We start from the raw sequence: 12,772 nt of genomic DNA, 5'->3' as shown, positions 1-12,772 counted from the left end.
CACCCAGATGCCCCTAAAGCTTTCTTCTTATTGGTGTTTGTTAGGATGATATATGTTTTTCTATCCTTTGAAACACATATTTGATGTGTTTTCTTATAAGCAGCATATAATCAAATTGAACTTTTTATTTTTTTATTTGTATGTATTTATTCATTTTTATGTAAATTCAAAAATTAACATATATTATTGGTTTCAGAGGTAGAGGTCCATGATTCATCAGTCTTATATGATACCCAGGGCTCATTACATAAAAATACGGAACACTTCACAATTTGTCATCCTTGCACAGGGGCCATGCTAATCTTCTCTGTATTGTTTCTATTTTAGTACATGTGCTGCCAAAGCGAGCACCAAATCTTTCTTTTTAAATCAAATCTGATATCTCTACCTTTTCATTGGGGGATTGAGACCATTTACACTTCATATGATTATTGGTACAGTTAGGTTTAAATTTATCTACTTGCTATTTGATTTCTGTTTGTTCTACCTGGTCTGTGTTCTCCTGTTCCTCTTTTTCTGCCTTCTTTTGGATTAGTTGAATATTTTTTATTCCATTTTCTCTCCTGAGTTGGCTTAACTCTTTGTTTTCTTATTTTAGTGGCTGCTTTATAGTATACAACTTTAACTTATCACAATTTACCTTAAAATGATATGATACCACTTCACATATAGTATAAGAACTTAACAACAGTATATTTCTTGCCTCCCAACTTCTGTATCGTTGTCATACATTTTACTTTTACATGGCTTATAAACACCAAACTACATTGTTATTATTTTAAACAGTCCATTATGACTTAAAAACCATTAAATGACAAGATAAATATAAATTTACCCATGTAGTTACAATTTACAGGTCTCTTTATATAGATTTCTCTTTTTTTTTGAGAGAGAGAGAGTTCTCTCCTCCCAATTTTTTTTTTTTACAGTTTTATTTATCTAAGTAATCTCTACACCCAATGTGGGGCTCGAACTCACAACCCCAAGATCAAGAGTCACATGCTGTACCTGCTGAACCAGTCAGGAGCCCCTCTTTATATAGATTTCTATTGCCATCTGGTATGATTTACCATCTGCTAGAATGACTTCCTTTAACATTTCTTATAGTGCGTGTGTACTGGTGATAAATTCTCACAGCCTTTACGTCTGAAGGATTTTTATTTTGCCTTCATTTTTGAAAGATGTTTTCACTGGATATGGAATTCTAAATTGATCTTTTTTACGTCTAGTAAAATGTCACTTCATTGTCTTTTCACTTGATTGTTTCCCACAAGAAATTTGCTATCATGTTTAGTTTTGCTCCTCTGTATGGAACCCATTTTTTTCCTCACTGTTTTTAAGATTTTCTCTTTATCGTTTTTGCAAACTTATTGTCACATGCCTTGCAGTAGTTGCTTTTTATCTTTCTTGTATTTGGGGTATGCTAAGTTTCTTGAATCTCTGGGTCTGTATTTTTCAAAAAATTTGGATTTGGAGGCCATTATTTTTTCAAATGCTCTTTGTTTCCCCACTTCCCTTTCATGAACTTCAACTACGTGCAGATTAGCACACTCGCTGTTGCTCGCAACTCATGGGTGCTCTGTTTACTTTTTAAAATTATTTTATCTCTGTGTGTTTTATTTTGTATAGTTCCTTTTGCTATGTCTCTGAGTTTGTGAATAGTTCTTCTACGGTAACTAATCTGCCATTAATCTCATCCAGCATATTTTGCATCTCTGACATTGCAGTTCTTATTTGTAGAATTTTGATTTGGTCTTCTGTTATAGCTTCCATATCTCTACTGAACTTTTGGAACATATGAAAGACAGTTATTTTTCTTATTGTTTTTAAAGATTTTATTTATTTATTTATTTGTCAGAGAGAGAGAATACAAGCAGGGGGAGCAGCAGGCAGAGGGAGAGGGAGAAGCAGGCTCCCTGCTGAGCAAGGAGCTTGATGTGGGGACTCAATCCCAGGACTCTGGGATCGTGACCTGAGCCGGAGGCAGATGGTTAACCGACTGAGCCACCCAGGCGTCCCGAAAGACAGTTATAATAACAGTTTTAATGTCATTGCTTACTTATTCTAATCCGTTTACCTGTTCTGGGTCAATTTTGATTGTGTGATTATTTTTGTCATTATAAGTCGTGTTTTCCTGCTTTTTTGCAAGCTTGGTAATTTTTTATTAAATGCCCGATATTCTGAGTGTTGCTTTTAAATGTACTAGCTGGGACTGGAACAGTGCTGTCTAGTACTGATTATCCCTTACTTCTATGGTAAAACCCTTCTGTGTACTATGACTGATGCTTCATGAATCATGGGGTTTTCCAGTCTAGCTGCTGGGATTACTCCCAACTCACTATGAGCACCAGGCACTGTTACTTATAATCCTTTTGGGTGGTTCTTTCCCCAGCCTTAGGATTTTTCACACTTGCAGGCACTGATCAGTGCTCTGCTAAATACTCCAGTGATCCCCCTGCAAACCACCAAAGTCCCCTCTGTGGGAGGCTATCTCTTCTCTGATACTGTCTTGCAAACTCTAGCCATGTCCTTCTTTCCAGACTCTCACGCACCTCTCTTTAACTCGGGGAGTCCTTCTGGCTCTGCCTCAGTTCCCCTTCTCTGCACTTCAGCCTGTGAATTCTTCCAAATCAGTAAACTAGGCTATTCATTGGGCCTACTTCATTTGTATTTAATTTCTCAGGAAACACCGTCTTTTGCCACATGGTACGCCATGTCTTAAAAATCATTGTTTCTTAGGTTTTGTCCAATCTGGGGTTGTTTTTGTTGGGTAGTTAATCTGGAGCCTATTACTCCATTTTGGCTGGAATTGGAATTCCAACCATTTGTTGCTAACACATTGATTGTTTGCCTGTCAGAAAGGGATGGGTTGAGCATTTTACATCTCTCCTTGTTGGTATTTAACTGTGTTTTAGTTATGTTTTAAGAAATTGGTGAGCTGCTTTTGGTTGACATTTAACCCATTTTCTTTTTCTCATTTAAATAATGGGAGCTGAGAGGCGCCTGGGTGGCTCAGTCGGTTAAGCACCTGCCTTTGGCTCAAGCCATGATCTCAGGGTCCTGGGATGGAGCCCCATTTTGGGCTCCCTGCTTGGCAGGGAGTCTGCTTCTCTCTCTGTGACTTTCCTCCGCTCAGGCTCTTTTCCCCTCTCTCAAATAAATGGGTAAAATCTTTGAAAAAAAATAATGGGAACTAGGTTTCCAGTTAGCATTTTTATGTAGTACGTCTTCTTTTCTGTAATAGATTATTGATGTTAACTAGGAAATGCCTATAAATGTTAGACTTTTAGGCGTAGGCTTTTTTCTCGCATGAAAATTCTCCTGGAAGTAGCCTGTCTAGAGCTGTCATGGCAGCTCCATGAAGTTTTCAGAGACAAGTGCCTTCTGTCTTTCTGCTCCTTCATGCATGAATTTCATCTCCCTCAGAATTACCAGATGGAACATTAGTCATCAAGTCCACATTCTAACTCCTCCTAGCTAAGTCAGCCCTCTTTTAACAGATTTTTCTAGGGGCCTATCCCTTGCTCTTCTCTTACTGTGGTGGGTAGGCCAACCATATTGTCCAGAAACCGCTTACAAATGTAGTCTTTTCAGGGGCGCCTGGCTGGGTCAGTCTGTAGAGCACACGACTCTTGATCTCAGGGCCGTGAGTTTGAGCCCCACGCTGGGTACAGAGATTACTTAAAACATAAATATAATAAATAAATACATACATAAATAAACAAAACAAATGTAGTCTTTTCATTAGGCATCTTGTTGCCCTGAATAAAACCAGAGTTCTGTTGTTAAGCCATAAAGAAAAAAGGGACATAGAGAAGCTATTAGGAGTGTTACACATTTGACAATGCACATTAATGACAGGCTAGGTATTGTGAATACATTTTGAACATGGACATGACATAAGGTTTAAAGAAGATTTTTCTGGAAGTGTAGGGCAATGGACTGTAGAATGGGAGAGGCTAGTGACAGTCTCCTATTTGGTCTCTCCATGGCAATAATCCAGGAAGGCAGTACTGAAGACCAGCAATGGAAAAAATAAAGGAAACACTCTAAAATACTTATCTAAGGAAGAAACCTTAGAAAGTACTTGGTGGTAGATGGGTTGTAAAGGGCATGTACAGAAAAGGGAGTGTGTTGCAAAGAAAGACAAAATTATGAAAGGAGTGTCAGAAAACTCACAGAAGCCACTAATCTGTACATCTGGCAAGTTCAGCCCTGCGCAGGCCTTGACACAATGATATCTGCATAATGCACTGAAGACTCTTCTATTGGCAGTAGGGGTGTTGAAATAGTTTGGCACTAACACATCTGGGGTCTGCAGTGATCTCAGATGGGCAGAGTACAGCTTGATATGTAGACTAACCCCCATCAAAGACGGCCAGCTCACTGACATCATGAATGTCCAAGCCTTTGTTTCCATGTCCCTGCAGGAGTTCCCTCTAGGACAAAGAGCTAACCCTAAACCCCAGTCCTGAAGTCCTTAGAGCCTGCCAGCTTCTGTACCCAAAGCCAGTTCTATCTTTTGCCATATCAAAGATAGAACAGGAAAATAATAAACATGTTGTAATAAAAGAGTAAATAATCTGGCATCAGACAAGTGAGGACAGAATTATTGTTCAATATTTTCTTAGTTGGGTGACCCTGGGCAGTTACTCTTTGTCTCTGAGCCACATTTACTGATCTGAAAAAGGAGGATTATTATAATACCTGCCCTATATAATTTTTTGTGAGACTTAGTTGTGTTTGTCAAAGAATATGGCAGTTGGAGAGCTCAGGCTCTGGCGTTGGCTCAGTCCATTTACTTGATGTGTCAATTTTGAAGTCACCCCTTTGGGTCTTGGTTTCCTTATTTGTCCTTTTACAGAGCTGCAAAACTAGTTTTTGGCATAAAGTGTCTGCTCAGTAAATATTTGTTTAAAAAAATTCTGTTGGATCTATAAAATGAAGGTTTCGTTTAGATTAGCATTTTCCAAAGTATGTGTCACTAGATGCCGATAATTGATAATGCATATTATAAATGCCTGTGCTTGAGATGATGCAACAGGAAAACCCAAGAAGATAGTGTCATCCGATGACACTCACGAAGTCACCATACCTATTTCTTTTCTAGTTCCAAATTTAATGTTACCTGAAATAAAAGCAAACCCCCTGTATTTGATAAGCTATTCTTATTTGGGTGTCTGTTATTGCAGCCAAACTGAATTCTTGACTGATCCAAACAATTAATATTTACCCTATAGTATTTTTTAGAAAAAGCCACTATTCCCCCTCAACCCCCACTCGTTCACTTCTTTCAATTTTCAGTCGGTTCATCAATGAAAATATCCCCAGACATTTAGTATGTGTGTTGTGTGCTAGGTACCACACAGAAGTACAAATCCCAGTTCTTGCCACTGCAGTCTATTTGAATATCAGTGGACATTGACTTAGCTAAATCATAATTAGATATTAGTTGATAGCCCTAAATTGGGCAGCAATTTTTCTGAAGGCAGGGACTCATCAACCTGTGGGCTTGTCCTTGCCCCTGATGTGGAGTATAATGGGAGCATGAGACAGGCTTGCTCCACAGATGGTTTAATTTGTACACCTTGTAGCCCAGTTGCTCAACCAATTGGCTTCCTTATTGAAATGACAGCTAATTTAAAAGAATAAATGGCTATTTAATAGAATGGAAAAACCATTAAACTCAGAACCTTCTAATAAAGACTGATTCTTATGTAAGTCTTATGAAGTGTTAATTGCTGGCTCCTGAGAAAGGGGAAGAACGAAAAATTGCTTGTTACCTCAGTGAACTCGGACTCCACTCTGAATAATACTGACAGTTGTAATAATAGTAAAAATTATGCTACTGCTCCTTTATTTTTCAGCAGTACTTTGTGGTTTAGAAACTATGTAAATTTGGAGAAGTAATTGAGTATAAAGGAAAGAGAATAGGCTGTGGATTCTGTTAGATCTGGGTTCAAATCCAACCTCTACTGTATGTGTTCTCAATTCTATCACCTGAAAAATGGGAATAATAATACATATTATCAATGTTAGGGACTAAATTTAAGAGCCTCCTAAAAAATTGAAGGCAAGGAAAATAAAATCATGTCTGAGAACTAACCTTAAACATCAATACCATGACTCATTGCCCAGTAGCCCTAAAAATACAAAATGGCTGTAAGACCAGGTAGCAAATGCAATCAGAGTAGGAGCTGCAGTTAACCAGAGAAACATAGTGGAACATGACAAACACATTTGTCCAAATATTGGGAAGTAGATTGCAGTAGATTGAAAGCTCCTCGCATCTATGGAACATAAGAACTGGGAAGATCTGTAGGGGAAGAAAGGGATAAAGGAAGGGGGGTAATCAGAAGGGGGAATGAAACAGGAGAGACTATGGACTATGAGAAACAAACTGGGGGCCTCAGAGGGGAGGGGGGTGGGGGAATGGGATAGACCGGTGATAGGTAGTAAGGAGGGCACGTATTGCATGGTGCACTGGGTGTTATATGCAACTAACGAATCATCGAGCTTTACATCGAAAACCAGCGATGTACTGTACGGTGACTAACATAATATAATAAAAATATTATTATGAATAAAAAAGAAAGATCCTCCCATCAAGAGGTAGAGTCTGCCCCTCCACCCTTGAACCTGGATTTATCCGCATGACTTGCTTTGGCCAATGGGTCATTGGCAAATACGGCACAAGCAGAGGTTTGAATAGTGCTTACGTAGTGAGGCTTGCCTTCTCTTGCAGCTGATAACTCTTTTCGCATGATGTGAACAAGCCTGGGCTAACCTTCTGGAGGATGAGAGCCTATCTGTAGAGAGGCCTCAGCTGTTCCCAACTCAGCCATCACAACTGGGGCCCTATACATACGAGTGAGGCCATCCTAGACCATCTAGCCCCAAACAAGTTGCCAGCTCAGGAGAACCACAGAACCACAGCTAACCCACAGAATTATGAAAAATAATCATTTATTGTTTTAAGTCATCGAGTTTTGGTGTAGTTTGTTATGCAGCATTAGACACCAGAGACTTTTTGGCTTTCAGTGTTCCAGTCCCAGGGGTGAGGTCATCCCCTCCGTGTGTACATATATGGATGTATCAGGCAATTTTACATCGACATCATCAATGACTCCATTCTCCTGACTTCCCTTGCTCTGAGACCATACTCACCAACAAATGTCTACTCATGGTCTGGTCTGCCACATAGTTTGCCTACAGTGGGCGATGGACTGACCACGTGAACCCCAAGGATTCCTAGCCCCTGGCTTCTGACCAAGGTTTGGCTTAAGAAGCAGATATTCTGTGTGTCTAAACATTCACTCTCCATTCTTCTCTACCCTGCTCTTTACTCCAGAAAGCTGATCTGTATAGATTGCCTGAAGGAACAGTCTTGCCTTGTGGCTTATTGGGCTTCACCAATGGGAAGCTCTACCTGGAGACTGGAGAGAAAGAGAGTGATTTCAGAGGATTGATTGATCCTTACAGTCCCGCCCTGTAAGGTTGGTTTGGGTAAGCTGAGTCCCTGCACTGAAGATTGTAGCTCCTGTTACAATGATCCTTTCTCTGCAACTCTCTCTCTTTGAAACCAGTCCTTCCCCTCATCTTTTCAGGCTTGGAGATAAAAACAGCAATTTTTACTAGGCTCCAGTTCTGCGCTATCCTCTGTGGTTTCCTTACTCCTGCCTACACTTCTGTAAATAACTCTTTTATTAAACCCTTTCCCAATTATCCTGTTTTCAGCATGCCATCTGTCTCCTGTTGAGCCCTTGACTGATACGTATGCTAAGCATGTGGGTTTGAGTATCTAGTTTGTCTGATGGTGATTTCTCCTTGGCTTATGATTTACCCCTGAGACCTGGCTCCGCATTCATTGAGCCAATATAGTCCAGTTTTTGGGCCTGTGAGCCCGAAAGTCAGGCTGAAATTCACAAAGGTAACAAATTCCTCTAGGAACCAGCCAGCTGGCCTTTTCCTTCTGGAGTGGAGAACAAGAACTGTATTTTTCTGTATTTCCACAATACCCACTTTAGGATTAGATAAACTACATGCAAATTGCTTTGCACCTGCCATCTTATAAATTCTCAGTGTGTTAAGAATTGCTGTTGTTTTGTTTAATGTTCCTTTGACAGTACAGTATGGTCTTTACCAATTAAATGATGCTTAATATTTTTCTTGGACTCCTTTTTTGGATGCTTTTGTAAATGTGGCATGTTGAGATTATGGGGGCTGGGATGGAAAAAAAAAAAAAGAGAGCGTGGGCGAAGCGTGATTTACACATGGTGCCCAAAGCTTCTAAAGCCTTATGACAAGCCACCAAGTGGAAAGTATTTTGATTTAGCGATCGTCACGTGAACATGTTCAATGAGTCAAACATGGAGCAAAAAATGGCATTCTAAGTAAAACAAATAGTTTTGCCAGTTCATTATAAGTAAGCATTCATGGAGCACTCGATTCGCTTGTACCGGGAAAGGTTGATACAAGACAGGGGGATGGCGGGTGGGTCCCACTCTGGGACATGGCATGGGAGCAAGACGTGTCCGTTCCCTTATTACTTACTAAGAAGTAAGGAGAGTCAAGTAAAAAGACTCTCCAGCATTCGCTCGTTTTCAGAAAAAGCCAGCATCCCAGGTGCCAAGTAGGGAGGCCAAGTAAAGAGGGCCCTGGTAATGTCACTCAAATCTCTTCCCATTATGGGTTCAGACTAGCCTTTACATTGTCGAGTCCTGCCTCTACTTCTCTCCAGGCAGCAAATACTCTCTTACTCACCTACACACATGCACACGCCCCCCCACCAGGTGTGGAGAGCCATTCAAAATCAATCTTAATCATTTTTATTCTCTACAAATGTCATTCTTCTCTGATGGATGCTTTTGCTTAGAGTTGCTTGTTTATTTTAGATGATTTGTTTGGGGGCTCAATTTCATGTCGTTATCATTCAAAATAGGAGGTGACCTCGGAGGAGCACTAAGGCAGCTCAGGAAAAGGCAGCTGAGGAGCCATCACGCATGGGCACGGAGCCAGCAGAGATTGTGACGAAAATGCGAGTATGATTTGCATAGGGCCACAAGGCGAACATTGATCGGAAGTGTTCCTGTGGAATGGCCAGTGGACAGGACATAGAAACAGACAGTAAATCATAAGGTGGAGGTGACGTTCAAGATGGAGTGTGAGCCTGGGGGAAGTAAATAAAGGAATGGCATCTCAAGGTCATAAGAACCTTAACAGTCAGGGAAATATAGCGTAGAAACTTGATTCATAAATTCTGAGACAAGACATAACTACCTGAAGTTGAAATCAGGTGGGCAGCAGGTCAAAAATAAATTAAGAGGAAGCTAATTTAGATGTGCAGTTAAAAATTGCCCACATTGAGAGGGCAAGAGATTTTAGCACTAATGGTCATTTTTTTAAAAATCGTCAGATTACCTCCTAGTTGGAAATGTCTAAAAATCGTGTGAAGAGTTGACTGGAAGCTGTGTTAACCAGGGCTGGAGAAAATATGAAAAAAATTATTAGAATTCATAAAGACTTATCCAGCTTATCTCACTTTTTAAGAAAGAAAGAATTTATTTATTTATTTATTTGAGAGGGAGAGAGAGAGCTCGAGCAAGCAAGAGAACACGAAGCGGGGTGGAAGGAAGAGACAGAGGGAGAAGCAGACCCCCCGCTGAGTAGGAAGCCTGATGCAGGACTTGATGGGGGGCTCAACTGGGGACTCCAGGATGATGACCTTAGCCAAAGGCAGCTGCTTCACTGACTGAGTCACCCAGGCGCCCCCAGCTTGTATCACTTCATCAGCGGCCTACCAGAAGAACCTTTGTTTGGGGAATAAGAAGATAAGGGGATTCAGCCCCCAGTAGATAAAATAACCTTAGCTAGCTATCTTGGGTGTCTCTTGAGCCTGGAAAGTATGAGCTCACTCTAGAGTTTAGGTTCACAATTAAATGAAGTGAATCCCCCCCCCCATCTGTCTTTTAGGGACCATATTAACAACAGGATGGTTCAGCCATTTAAAGAGCAGGGCTCCTTTTCAAATTTAAAAATACGGGCTGTTGTTCTCTCTGTGTGCTTAGTCTTACTTCTGGCATTCTAAGCTGCAACCCCAAAGCTTTGGATGGGCCAAATGCTGACTTGGGGAAAAGGAAAGGCGAACACAGGGCCTGTTCTCCCAGGAGCAGAAAGCCCTGCAGAGTAGGAAGGCCTTTGTCATCTTTGTCCTGGGTAATTTGAGGAAACCTACTTGAATAAGAAAGCACTGGAGGCCTCTGAAAAGCTCTGTACTCTTAAGTGAACAATAATCCTAGCACCAAAAAAAAAAAAGGGGGGGGATGGGAGAAGGAAAAAAGTAGGAAGGAAGAAAATGAGGCTGCTTTTTATTTTTATTTTTTTTGTCTGCTGAGAATGTCTAAGCTTTCAGTAATGAAACTTGGATCCTTTCTCACTAAATGAGGTTCTGAATTCTGGCAAAAGGCCTGTGCAGAAATACCATATCATTAATAACGCCTTGAAGGGAAATGTGCTTTGAGGTGTTTTGTTATTTTTTTAATCACTTAATGTGGCTTTTAAATTATTATTTATTTATGCCCGCATCGTTACAGACTGATTTTAGGGGGAATGCTGTGGACATATTTAACAATATAAGATTAAAAAAAAAAAACAATGAAGAAGAGGCAAATAGGAAAATCAGGATAAAAGAAAAATTCAAGGAGTTAATAGAAGACAGAGCCAGGGGTAATATTGATATCCAAACTGTGCGTTCTAAGTCCTCATCGTTCCACTGAGAGCCTGAGATGTCAGGGACAAAACCAGGTACATGATTTACAGTGTCCGTAAGATAAAAATAAAAACAATCAACCCTGATGCACAGGAGGGCCGGAGCGCCATGTCTCCCTTGGGTCCTCGTAAATAGGAGCATATGGACAACTTCCTCAACAGCATGCCTACAGTAAATACAGAAACCAGGTTGTAGGGCAGTTTGTTACACTTCCCTTGGTGCCACCTTATAAACCTTATCCAGGAAGAGCAATCCAACGTGGGAATCTACACACCTCTCTGATGTTCAGGTTTATCCCGGCGAATCTACTAGCGCGCCCAAAAAATGGGTGGATGCAATGCCCATCACTTATTCAATCAATGACCCACAAGTATTTGATTTTTCGTCCGAGCTTGAGAGAAGCCCTGAGTTCAGGCTGATGCCCTGGACAAAAGTCTGGAGAAGAACTGCTCTGTATTGCCAGCTTTGCCAATCTAGGGAAATAAGGATGATTCCTTTTTTTTTTTTTTTAAGATTTTATTTTTTTACTTGAGAGAGAAAGAGAGCAGGAGCCTGGGGGAGAGGCAGAGGGAGAGCGAGAAGCGGACTCCTTGCTGAGCAGGGAGCCTGATGTGGGGTTCGATCCCAGGACCCCAGGGTTATGACCTGAGCCAAAGGCAGATGCTTCACCGACTGAGCCATCAGGCGCCCCCAAAATAAGGATGATTTCTTGTGAATGTTGAGGAGATCCAACTCCTGGGGCTGTTTCCCTTCATGCATGTAAGAAGCTGCCCTCTTCAGTCACTCCAGAACGAGCCTGGGCTCTAGCGCTGTCTGGGGGTGGGGTCCCAGTTCAAGGGTTGTCTAGGTTCTTCTGCACCTCAGCTTATGCAATTCTAAGAGTCACTTTAGGAGACGAATACAAAATCAACTACAATAGTGGACTTTTACTTAGAATAAGAAAACACAAAAAAATGGCAACTTTTAGAAAAATATGTCAGGTATTACAAGAATCTGTAAACATTAATGTTGCTTGTGAATTAACTGCCTGACCCACCTCAACACTAGAGCTTTCCTAATTTGGGCCCACGAATTGCTGGATCTTCTATAAAAATTGTTTTCTATATAGACACTGGAAAGATCACTCAGTCTTCCTTCTAGCATGAATGATGGACATTTGTTTCTTCTTATTGACAGTTGAGGAAAAATAACCCGTTATGGATAGTGGCATGTGCATTTTTAGAATTGTTTTTAATTTTAGGGAAACCTCTGTCAAATGCTGGTGACAGATGCGCAGTGATATTTAGAATAATTTTTCACAGATCACTTTCAGGCTCCTTACATTTGTCTTCCCTCCACTAACCTATCTACATACTTCTGTGGTTTTTTAAAAAGTTTTATTTAAACTCTAGTTAGTTAACTCTACATACTTCCGGTTCCAGGCCCCGCGGGGCAGGTGCATATCACAATATGGCCCTGTACCTTCACGTTATAGTATGAGATGTGTCAGCACCTTGGGAAGTAGGGTAATTCTATCAGGATGGCTAGCACCTGCTTAACTCTGCAAGGACATGACCACAAGCTGCAGGGATATATCCCACTAAATGATTCTAGTAGGGTCGAATGATAGCAACCCAAAGATATCAGATCTGAATCTCTGGAACACGCAGCTGTTACCTTATAAACAAAAAGAGCTTTGGGGATATAATTAAGAATCCTGAAGCTTTTAAGGACAAAGAGATTATTCTGGAATATCCAGGTGGAGCCTAAATACTGTCACAGACGCCCTTATAAGAGGCAGGCAAAGGGAGATCACACACATAGAGGAGAAGGCCAAGGAATGATGTGGCCATGAGCCAAAGAACACCAAGCAATGTTAGCAGCCCCCAGAAGCTAGAAGAGGCCAAAAAATGGGTAGTCTTCCAGAGCCTCCCAAGGGAGCCCTGCTGACACCTGAATTTTGGACATCTGTCCTCCAGAACTAGAAGAGAGGACATTTCTGTTTTAAGCCATGGAGTTTGTGAT

At 40.9% G+C, this 12,772-nt stretch overlaps 1 non-coding gene across 1 annotated transcript; it reads right to left on the bottom strand.

Annotated features, from left to right (window-relative positions):
• Positions 1 to 249: 249 nt before the first annotated feature.
• LOC117797600 lies at positions 250 to 351 on the bottom strand. The gene has a single exon (XR_004622599.1). It is a non-coding gene; the product is annotated as a U6 spliceosomal RNA (small nuclear RNA).
• Between the last annotated feature and the right edge of the window lie 12,421 nt (positions 352 to 12,772).

This window comes from Ailuropoda melanoleuca, chromosome X, assembly GCF_002007445.2.
Source record: "Ailuropoda melanoleuca isolate Jingjing chromosome X, ASM200744v2, whole genome shotgun sequence".
In the NCBI taxonomy this organism is placed as follows: domain Eukaryota; kingdom Metazoa; phylum Chordata; class Mammalia; order Carnivora; family Ursidae; genus Ailuropoda; species Ailuropoda melanoleuca.
This window is presented reverse-complemented; position numbering and strand designations above follow the sequence as displayed.